At 36.0% G+C, this 11,483-nt stretch overlaps 1 non-coding gene across 1 annotated transcript; it reads right to left on the reverse strand.

The window, feature by feature from the left end:
- Window positions 1–720: 720 nt before the first annotated feature.
- LOC130978454 (small nucleolar RNA R71) lies at window positions 721–824 on the reverse strand. The gene has a single exon (XR_009086097.1). It is a non-coding gene; the product is annotated as a small nucleolar RNA R71 (small nucleolar RNA).
- Between the last annotated feature and the right edge of the window lie 10,659 nt (window positions 825–11,483).

Raw genomic sequence — 11,483 nt, forward strand, 5'->3', positions numbered from 1 at the left:
TCTATTTATTTATTTATTTATAACACTTCTCTTCATCTCAAGAATCTGAACCTATCTTCACCCTTGTGTTTGGATTCTTAACTCTTCTCCTTCTTCTATTCCTTTCTTCTTCTACTAACATAAAGGAATCTCTATACTGTGACATAGAGGATTCCTCTTCCTTTTCTGTTCTCTTCTTTCTCATATGAGTAGGAACAAAGAAAAAGGCATTCTTGTTGAAGCTGATCCTGAACCTGAAAGGACTCTGAAGAGGAAACTAAAAGAAGCTAAATTACAACAATCCAAAGACAACCTTATTAAAATTTTCGAATAAGAAAAGGATATGGCAGCCAAACCCAACAATAATAATGCAAGAAGGATGCTTGGTGATTATACTACACCTACTTCTAAGTTTGATGGAAGAAGCATCTCAATTCCTGTCATTGGAGTAAACAATTTTGAGCTGAAACCTCAACTAGTTGCTCTAATGCAACAAAACTGCAAGTTTCATGGACTTCCATCAGAAGATCCCTACCAGTTTTTAACTGAGTTCTTACAGATCTGTGAGACTGTTAAGACTGATGGAGTAGATCCTGAAGTCTATAGGCTCATGCTTTTTCCTTTTGCTGTAAGAGACAGAGCTAGAACATGGTTTGACTCACAACCTAAGGATAGCCTGGACTCTTGGGATAAGCTGGTCACGGCTTTTTGGTTAAATTCTTTCCTCCTCAAAAGCTGAGCAAGCTTAGAGTGGATGTTCAAACCTTCAAGCAAAAAGATGGTGAATCCCTCTATGAAGCTTGGGAAAGATACAAGCATATGACCAAAAAGTGTCTTTCTGACATGTTTTCAGAGTGGACCATGATAGATATATTCTATTATGGTCTGTCTGAGTTTTCTAAGATGTCACTGAACCTTTCTGCAGGTGGATCCATTCACCTAAAGAAAACGCCTGCAGAAGCTCAGGAACTTATTGAAATGGTTGCAAATAACCAATTCATGTACACTTCTGAGAGGAATTCCGTGAATAATGGGATGCCTCAGAGGAAGGAAGTTCTTGAAATTGATGCTTTGAATGCCATATTGGCTCAGAACAAAATGTTGACTCAGCAAGTCAACATGATTTCTCAAAGTCTGAATGGATGGCAAAATGTATCCAACAGCAGTAAAGAGGCATCTTCTGAAGAAGAAGCTTATGATCCTGAAAACCCTGCAATGGCAGAGGTAAATTACATGGGGAAAGCCTTTGGCAACACCTATAACCCCTCATTGAGAAATCATCTAAATTTCTCATGGAAGGATCAACAAAAGCCTCAACAAGGCTTTAACAATGGTGGAAGAAACAGGTTTAGCAATAGCAAGTCTTTTCCATCATCTTCTCAGCAACAAACAGAGAATTCTAAGTAGAGCACCTCTAACTTAGCAAACATAGTCTCTGATCTGTCTAAAGCCACTTTAAGTTTCATGAGTAAAACAAGGTCCTCCATCAGAAATTTGGAGGCACAAGTGGGCCAGCTGAGTAAGAAAGTCACTGAAACTCCTCTTAGTACTCTCCCAAGCAATATTGAAGAGAATCCAAAAAGAGAGTGCAAGGCCATTGACATAATCAACATGGCCGAACCTAGAGAGGACGTGAATCCTAATGAGGAAGACCTCATGGGACGTCTCTCAAGCAAGAAGAAGTTCCTTATTGAGGACTTAAAGGAATCTGAGGCTCATATAGAGACCATAGAGATCCTATTAAACCTCCTTCTGCCATTCATAAGCTCTGAAAACTATTCTTCCTCTGAAGAGGATGAAAATGTAACTGGAGAGCAAGTTGCTCAACATCTAAGAGCTATCATGAAGCTGAATGCCAAGTTGTTTGGTAATGAGACTTGGGAAGGTGAACCTCCCTTGCTCATTAGTGAACTAGATACATGGGTTCAGCAAACTTTACCTCAAAAGAAACAAGATCCTGGTAAATTCTTAATACCCTGTACCATAGGCACCATGACCTTTGAAAAGGCTCTGTGTGACTTAGGGTCAGGCATAAATCTTATGCCACTCTCTGTAATGGAGAAGCTGGGGATCGTTGAGGTACAGCCTACCATATTCTCATTGCAAATGGCAGACAAGTCAGTAAGACAAGCTTATGGATTGGTAGAGGACGTGTTGGTAAAGGTTGAAGGCCTTTACATCCCTGCTGATTTCATAATCTTAAACACTAGGAAGGAGGAGGATGAATGCATCATCCTTGGAAGACCTTTCCTAGCCACAGTAGGAGCTGTGATAGATGTTAACAGAGGAGAATTAGTCCTTCAATTGAATGGGAACTACCTTGTGTTTAAGACCTAATAGTGTTCTCCTTTAACAATAGAGAGGAAGCATGAAAAGCTTCTCTCAGTACAGAGTCAAACAGAGCCCCCACAATCAAACTCTAAATTTGGTGTTTGGAGGCTACAGCCAAACTCTAAGTTTGGTGTTGAATCTCCACATTCAAACTCTAAGTTTGGTGGGAGTCTACAACATTGACCTGATCACCTTTGAGGCTCCATGAGAGCCCACTGTCAAGCTAGTGACATTAAAGGAGCGCTTATTGGGAGGCAACCCAATTTTTATTTATCTTATTTTATTTTTCTTTTATTGTTCTTTTATGTTTTATTAGCTTCATGATCATGTGGATTCACAAAATAAATATTAAAATTAAAAACAGGATCAAAAATAGTAGAAGAAAAAGCACACCTTGGAGGAAGGGCTTACTGGCGTTTAAACGCCAGCAAAGAGTATCTGGTTGGCGTTCAACGCCAGAACAGAGCATGGATCTGGCGTTGAATGCCAGAAACAAGCAACATCCTAGCGTTTAAACGCCAGGAAAACACCCTGAGGAGAGCTGGCGCTGAACGCCAGAAACAAGCATGGAACTGGCGTTCAACGGCAGAAACATGCTGCAAATGGGTGTTGAACGCCCAAAATAAGCATGAAGCTGGCGTTCAACGCCAGAAACAAGCATCAATCTGGCGTTGAACGCCAGGATTGCTTGAAAAGGGCATTTTACATGCCTCATTGGTGCAGGGATGTAAATCCTTGACACCTCAGGATCTGTGGATCCCACAGGATCATCTCAGGATCTGTGGACCCCACAGGATCCCCACCTACCTCAACTCACCTTCTCTCCTCTTCACACAATCCAATAACACTCTTCCCTAAAACCCTTCACCAATCACCTCAATCTCTCTTCCCCATCACCTCTTCACCACTCACATCCTTCCACTCTTCCCCATAAACCCCACCTACCTTCAAAATTCAAAATCTCTTTCCCACCCAAACCCACCCTAAACAGCCGAACCTACTCCCTCTCCCTCCATTATATAAACCCCTCTACCTTGGCAAGGCTATCTTTTCTTCATCTTATTTGCCATCTATGCTACTCAGCTGGAGTTATCATAGAAGGAGACGTCCTCATTGAAGAGGATATGCCCATCACTAAGAAGAGGATGAAGCAAACAAGAGAGCCCACTCATGGATCCCAAGAGACGCATGAGGAAGCTCATCACCAAGGAATCCCGGAGATGCCTCAAGGGATGCACTTTCCTCCCAACAACTATTGGGAACAACTCAACACTTCTCTAGAAGACTTGAGTTACAATATGGATCAATTAAGGATGGAACATCAAGAACACTCCATCATTCTCCATGAAATTAGAGAAGATCAAAGAGCAATGAGGGAGGAGCAACAAAGGCAAGGAAGAGACATAGAAGAGCTCAAGGACATCATTGGTTCTTCAAGAAGAAAGCGCCACCATCACTAAGGTGGACTCATTCCTTGTTCTTATTTCTCTGTTTTTCGATTTTTAAGCTTTATGTTATCTATGTTTGTGTCTTTATTACATGATCATTAGTATGTAGTAACTATGTCTTAAAGCTATAAATAATTTCATGAATCCTTCACCTTTCTTAAATGAAACATGTTTTTAATACAAAAAGAACAAGAGGTACATGAGTTTCGAATTTATCCTTGAATTTAGTTTAATTATATTGATGTGGTGACAATACTTTTTGTTTTCTGAATGAATGCTTGAACAGTGCATATTTTTTATCTTGTTGTTTATGAATGTTAAAATTGTTGGCTCTTGAAAGAATAATGAACAAAGAGAAATGCTATTGATAATCTGAAAAATCATGAAATTGATTCTTGAAGTAAGAAAAAGCAGTGAATAGCAAAAGCTTGCGAAAAAAAAAGTAGCGAAAAAAAATAAAAAGAAAAAGAAAAAGCAAGCAGGAAAAGCCAATAGCCCTTAAAACTAAAAGGCAAGGGTAAAAAGGATCCAAGGCTTTGAGCATCAATGGATAGGAGGGCCCAAGGAAATAAAATCCAGGCCTAAGCGGCTAAATCAAGCTGTCCTTAACCATGTGCTTGTGGCATGCAGGTCCAAGTGAAAAGCTTGAGACTGAGTAGTTAAAGTCGTAATCCAAAACAAAAGAGTGTGCCTAAGAGCTCTGGACACCTCTAATTGGGGACTTTAGCAATGCTGAGTCACAATCTGAAAAGGTTCACCCAGTTATGTGTCTGTGATATTTATGTATCCGGTGGTAATACTGGAAAACAAAGTGCTTAGGGCCACGGCCAAGACTCATAAAAGTAGCTGTGTTTAAGAATCAACAAACTTAACTAGGAGAATCAATAACACTATCTAAAATTCTAAGTTCCTAGAGATGCCAATCATTCTAAACTTCAAAGGATATAGTGAGATGCCAAAACTGTTCAGAAGCAAAAAGCTACAAGTCCTGCTCATCTAATTAGAATTAATATTCATTTATATTCTGAGCATTATAGTATATTCTCTTCTTTTTATCCTAATTTATTTTCAGTTGCTTGGGGACAAGCAACAATTTAAGTTTGGTGTTGTGATGAGCGGATAATTTATACGCTTTTTGGCATTGTTTTTAAGTAGTTTTTAGTAGGATCTAGCTACTTTTAGGGATGTTTTCATTAGTTTTTATGCTAAATTCACATTTCTGGACTTTACTATGAGTTTGTGTGTTTTTCTGTGATTTTAGGTAATTTTTGGCTGAAATTGAGGGACTTGAGCAAAACTCTGATAAAAGGCTGACAAAAGACTGCTGATGCTGTTGGATTCTGACCTTCCTACACTCAAAATGGATTTTTTGGAGCTACAAAACTCCAAATGGCGCGCTCTTAACGGCGTTGGAAAGCAGACATTCCGAGCTTTCCATCAATATATAATAGTCCATACTTTATTTGAGATTTGATGATGCAAACTGGCGCTTAACGCCAGTTCCACGCTGCATTCTAGAGTCAAATGCCAGAAACACGTCAAGAACCAGAGCTGAACACCAAAAACACGTTACAACTTGGCGTTCAACTCCAAGAGAAGCCTCTGCATGTGTAAAGTTAAAGCTCAGCCCAAGCACACATCAAGTGGGCCCCGGAAGTGGATTTCTGCATCAATTACTTACTTCTGTAAATCCTAATAGCTTGTTTAGTATAAATAGAACTTTTAACTATTGTACTAGGGGTCTAGTCTTTTGACCATTCGGTCTTTTGATCACTTTTGGGAGCTGGCCATTCGGCCATGCCTGGACCTCTATCACTTATGTATTTTCAACGGTGGAGTTTCTACACACCATAGATTAAGGGTGTGGAGCTCTGCTGTACCTCGAGTTTTAATGCAATTACTACTATTTTCTATTCAATTCAGTTTATTCCTGTTCTAAGATATTCGTTGCACTTCACCATGATGAATGTGATGATCCGTGACACTCATCATCATTCTCACCTATGATCGCGTGACTGACAACCACTTCTGTTCTACCTTAGACCGAACGCATATCTCTTAGATTCCTTAATCAGAATCTTCGTGGTATAAGCTAGAATTGATGGTGGCATTCATGAGAGTCCGGAAATTCTAAACCTTGTTTGTGGTATTTCGAGTAGGATTCAGGGATTGAATGACTGTGACGAGCTTCAAACTCGCGATTGTTGGGCGTGATGACAAACGCAAAAGAATCAATGGATTCTATTCTGGCATGATCGAGAACCGACACATGATTAGCCGTGATGTGACAGAGCATTTGGACCTTTTTCACTAAGAAGATGGGATGTAGCCATTGACAACAGTGATGTCCTACATACATCTTGCCATGAAAAGGAGTAAGAAGGATTAGATGAAGGTAGTAGGAAAGCAGAGATTCAAAAGGAGGACAGCATCTTCATACGCCTATCTAAAATTCTCACCAATGATTTACATAAGTATTTCTATCTTTATTTTCTGTTTATTTATTATTATTATTCGAAAACTCCATAATCATATATTATCTGCCTAACTGAAAATTTCAAGATGACCATAGCTTGCTTCATACCAACAATCTCTGTGGGATCGACCCTTACTCACGTAAGGTTTATTACTTGGACGACCCAGTGCACTTGCTGGTTAGTTGTGCGGAGTTGTGAAGAATGTGCTGAGTTATAAATGCGCATACCAAGTTGAATGCCATTATTAGAGATCACAATTTCGTGCACCACTAGGTTTACAAAAAATGAGTAAACTAAGATAGATAGTGCAGAAATCCACATCTGGGGCCCACTTGGTGTGTGTTTGGGCTGAGCAATGAAGCTTTCACGTGCATAGGCTATTCCTGGTGTTTAACTCCAGCTTTTGTGCTAGTTTGGGCGTTTAACTCCAACTTGTATCCTGTTTTTGGCGTTTAACGCTAGAATAGGATAGAAAGTTGGCGTTAAACGCCAGTTTGCATCATCACAACTCTGAAAAATTATGGACTATTATATATTGCTGGAAAGCTCAGGATGTCTACTTTCCAACGCAATTAAGAGCGTGCCAATTGGGCTTCTGTAGCTCCAGAAAATCTATTTCGAGTGCAGGGAGGTCAGAATCCAACAGCATCTGCAGTCCTTTTTCAGCCTCTAAATCAGATTTTTGCTCAGGTCCCTTAATTTCAGCCAGAAAATACCTGAAATCACAGAAAAACACACAAACTCATAGCAAAGTCCAGAAATGTGATTTTTGCATAAAAATTAATAAAAATATACTAAAAAGTAGCTAGGTCCTACTAAAAACTATATGAAAATACCCCCAAAAAGCGTATAAAATATCCGCTCATCACTGAACATGACCCAAGATTATGATTTTTTAGTTGGTGTGTCTATCTTCTTGGTTTGTTGTTATTCATATTTTTTTAACAAATTCTTTCAATATTTAATAAGTTGTGTTTATTTGGAATAGATGTCATTGGCCTTTTAACTTCAGTGGGAGAAGAGAAAGAATATGCAAAAGAGGGGAAATTTGTGAAAATGATTGTGCTTGAATTAAGTTCAAAAGAGTATGTTGATTGAGTCATTTTTGCTGGTTTCTCTTTATGTTTTAATCATCTTTTTTCCTTGTTTTTTGTTTGATCCTTTGTCATGTTTTGAGTTTCAGTCTTACAATCCGATGTACATTGTTTGGGGACTATGTTAATCAAGTAAATCATTTCCTTGCCTCTGGCTATGTGGACCAGTCTGTTGTAGTGATTCAACTTGCTAAAGTCAAGTTCTTTAGGGGTAAATTGTTTGTTTTCTGTACATCTCATTGCTACTCTAGGTGTTTTCTCCAATAAACTTTGCTAGGCTATTTCTGTGTTGCTGTGTAGGTCACGTAGGCCTTCAAAATGTAATGTATGCCACTCACAATATTATTTAATCCTGATCTTCCTGAAGTTGTTGAATTCAAGCAGAGGTTAGCATTGTTTGTTTTATTGATTTTTATTGTATTCTTTATTTACAACCAATCTGGACTAACAAGTACAAGTGTTTGCATAATTTTTTTTTAGTATGGTTGAGCAAGGTGTCAATGGTACCCAGCCACTGTTTATTGCAAATGAGGGTAAAGTTGTCTCCTTGGAAGATGATTTCATGCGTTTAACTAAAAAATACACTATTGAAGAGCTTCAAGATAACAATCAAGTTGTCTTCTTTTGAGTTAGTTGTGTTTATCTTTATTTTATACACAAATGAACTGAAAAAGAAAATCAAAGAACAATTTCTAGATTTGTTTTTTCGTTCATATTGTTAACAAATTTTGAAATGTTGATTGCATAGGAGGGTTCTTTTATCATTTTTGGTACAATCCGAGGTTGGTGGTATTCTGCTTGTGTGTGTGGAAAGGGTATCTATCCTCAAAATGGTGCATATTACTGTGATTTTTGTTTGAAGCACATAACTAATGTGACTCCAAGGTCAGAAATTTTGTTCAAAATGTCTTTTCATTTTGTCTTGTGGGTTGTTTATAAAAATCATGTTTCTTGGTATTATTTATTCTTGTGTGTTGTTCACTTTATGGGATGTGCTATGTGTTATTTAAAGTCTATATTGCTTATGTATTACTTTCAAAATAGCTTGTATGTTGGGATACTTATCCTCCCATTTTCCAAGGGCTCATTGGAAAGAAGTTACTACTGAAGGTTGATACCAAAGGTGTCCCACAAGATACATTTTATGGCACTTTCCGAGTTAGGAGGATATGTGATGATCCCACCATTATTGCCATGTTTGAACTTCCTGATTATGATGCTGATGACGAGTCTACTCCAAAAAAGGTTACATATACATATAATTATTTTTAGATTGTGTAAATTCATGATCTGTTGCTTTTTTTATTGTGCTGCACAGAATTTCTCTTATGGTCTTATGTATTTTTAAACTCTTATGGCATATAAATAGGAGCCTGGTTTACCCAAGTATGTTCCCTGTGGAAAATGGGATATTGGTATTAAGAAGGAGTCATCAAAGACTTTTATCAAGAGTGATAAAGTTGTTGGTCAGTCTTCTGGGATTTTATCTAAATCCCCAGTTCTTATAGATTTTCTGGCTGAAAAAAAAAACTTGCTGTTTTCGGAGGGACTGAGTTTACTGCCTTAATTAATGTTGAAGATGGAAAAGATGAGAAAACACCCAGCAATGATACTGTTAGTGATGATCTTTCTGCTGAACTCAATATATTGCTTAGCTCACCAGAAAAAAAAACTCAGGTGCTGTTATATAATATTTTTTTCTCCTTCCTATGTTGTTGATTCTTAATGGTTTTTGTATTCTTGAGTGAGTTTGATAGCTTTTGTTAATTTCTTTGTCATAGGATGTGTTGTCCCACGTTCTTGATGCACCTTCCCAATTCGGGGAGAAACTTATTCATGAAAATGATGTTGTGAACTCGAAGGGCAAGAGGAATTTGAATCCCCAATTTGAAGAGGCGGCTGTTGATGCTGATGGGCATGGGTTCAAGATTGCCAAGGTTAATGGAGTTTGATTTATGGTGTGGAATTGAGCTATTGTATCTATGTGTAGGTGTTTTATATAGTATATTTATAAGTATTTAAGAAGGCTTGTGATTCCAAATACATGGAAATATAATCATGCTGGTTGGATGCTATTTTGATTTGATTTTTTTGGATTGTGTCCAACAAATAAGATTGTTAGATGTAGGGGTTTTCCTTTTGTGTTGGATCGGGTCATGTGCCAACTAGATCTATTCTCAACTCCTTCTTTTGTAATAGTGACTTTGCTAGGGATTGGACACATTTTCAATATTGTAGCCTGTTTAGGTTACATACTAGGATATGTAGTCAGTTGTTGGAATCTTCTTTATCATAGGAGAGATAGCCATATGTAATTGTGTATATCACTATAAATATTTTAATGAAATGCAGCAGTTTTTATTTGTATTTGTTTATTGTTGTACAACTTTATCTTTTCACGTCAATTCGTTATTGGTGTTCATTATAATACTTTGCTATTTTCATTTTCTGCATTATCAAAGGTGTGCATGGTTATATAGGTTCTTTGTTGGTGTGTTTACCTTTGATAAACTTAACTTCAACAGTTACTCCCCCCAAAAACGAAATAAAATCTGTCAGGGAATAGATTCAAAATTTTTGTTCCCAGCCACCCCCGTTTTTTTAACACCTGTTGCATATAGGTATTTAACAATGTGGATGTCTTTTTGGCAATAAATTAGGGGTAGTTCTTGTGGTTTATGTTTCAAACTCTTATTTTTTTAGTATGTGTAACAAAGATATCTCAGAATTCTCTTCGTGCTAGAGAATATAGGAGAAATTCTTTGAAAAAAAAACGAACACAAAGTCACCATCGAAACGCAAGAGGTCAGTATTGAATTGACTTTCGTGATATTTTTAGTGTTTTTTGCTCCAATTTTCAATGATTTTATACCTATGGGAGTCTTTGTAATTTTTTTTCCTTTTCTAATCTTTTAGAGGTCCTTCCTTCCTCGACGCCTGTTGTTTCTTTAAATGATTATTTGGGTAATTTTTATTGCTCTACCTATATTTTTATAGTTAATCTTTATGTTTCTAATAATTTATCTGTTTATTTTATATGTTTTCAATATTTTTGTTCATTTTTATCTTTAAGAAAATTTACTTAAAGTGTCCCAGAATGTTTATCAGAATTCAGATTTTATTTTGTCAGGTACAATAATATCTTTAAGTATTCTATCCCTGTCCAATTTTATTTTTATTAAATTATATTTTAAGTTCTTTTGATTTATATCTAATAACATATTCGTTTATTGATTTATTATTTTTTTTACCTCTTATTCCTAAAAGGTTTACTTTAACTATTAGTAACTCATAGAATTTGTAATTAAACATATCAGGAGACTTCTGTACTTGGTCTCTTTTTAATTTTACATCTCAATTAATATTTGTAAAATAAAAAATGATATAATTATTCTAAATATCATTTAAAATAATTATAATCATTCTAAATTGTGATAAGTTGTTATTAAATTACATAACATAATTCTAAACCTATTTAGTTCTTGTTGTTTACATGGATGAAAGTGATTAAAATAGTTAATACTTGATTCAAAGCGAACAATTACTTAAGGTAATTAAATTAGCTAGCCTAAGCTTTACCAGTTGCCACATATGGTTGAAATAATTAATCCCATGATAAATTTGTTTATAGAATCATTAGGATCACTATATAGGTTTAATTTATATAGTTATTTCAAACATACGCAAGTAGTAGAGGTTATTAAACTATTTAATTAGTGTTTATTATTGTCTTTGACAATTTCTTTAAACTTTTTTAATTTTCTGTCATAATCAATAATTACATATTAAGAAAAAAATTAATTACTCTGTTGGTCTTCTAATTTTTTGAAATTTTCTATTAGGTACATATAATATTTTTTTTCTTTCAATTCTGTCCCTCAGAAAAAATTCCTTTTTTTAATTAGGCCACTCTTGATATTGATTTGCTCAATTGTATAAGGAGGTATTTATAACAAAAAATATGGTGCATGGATTCAATTAAAAGAAAAACAAAGCCTTGGCAGCCAATTAAGAAAAAAAATGGTGCAAGGACTCAATTAAAATAAAAAAGAAAAAAGGGACTTCGTTAAAAATTTTGGAAAATGCTATGGACTAATAGAGTCACTAAAGTCTAAAAAAATAAAAAATGATACTAATAGTGATTTAGCTTATTT

Source organism: Arachis stenosperma, chromosome 4 (genome assembly GCF_014773155.1).
Source record: "Arachis stenosperma cultivar V10309 chromosome 4, arast.V10309.gnm1.PFL2, whole genome shotgun sequence".
In the NCBI taxonomy this organism is placed as follows: Eukaryota; Viridiplantae; Streptophyta; class Magnoliopsida; order Fabales; family Fabaceae; genus Arachis; species Arachis stenosperma.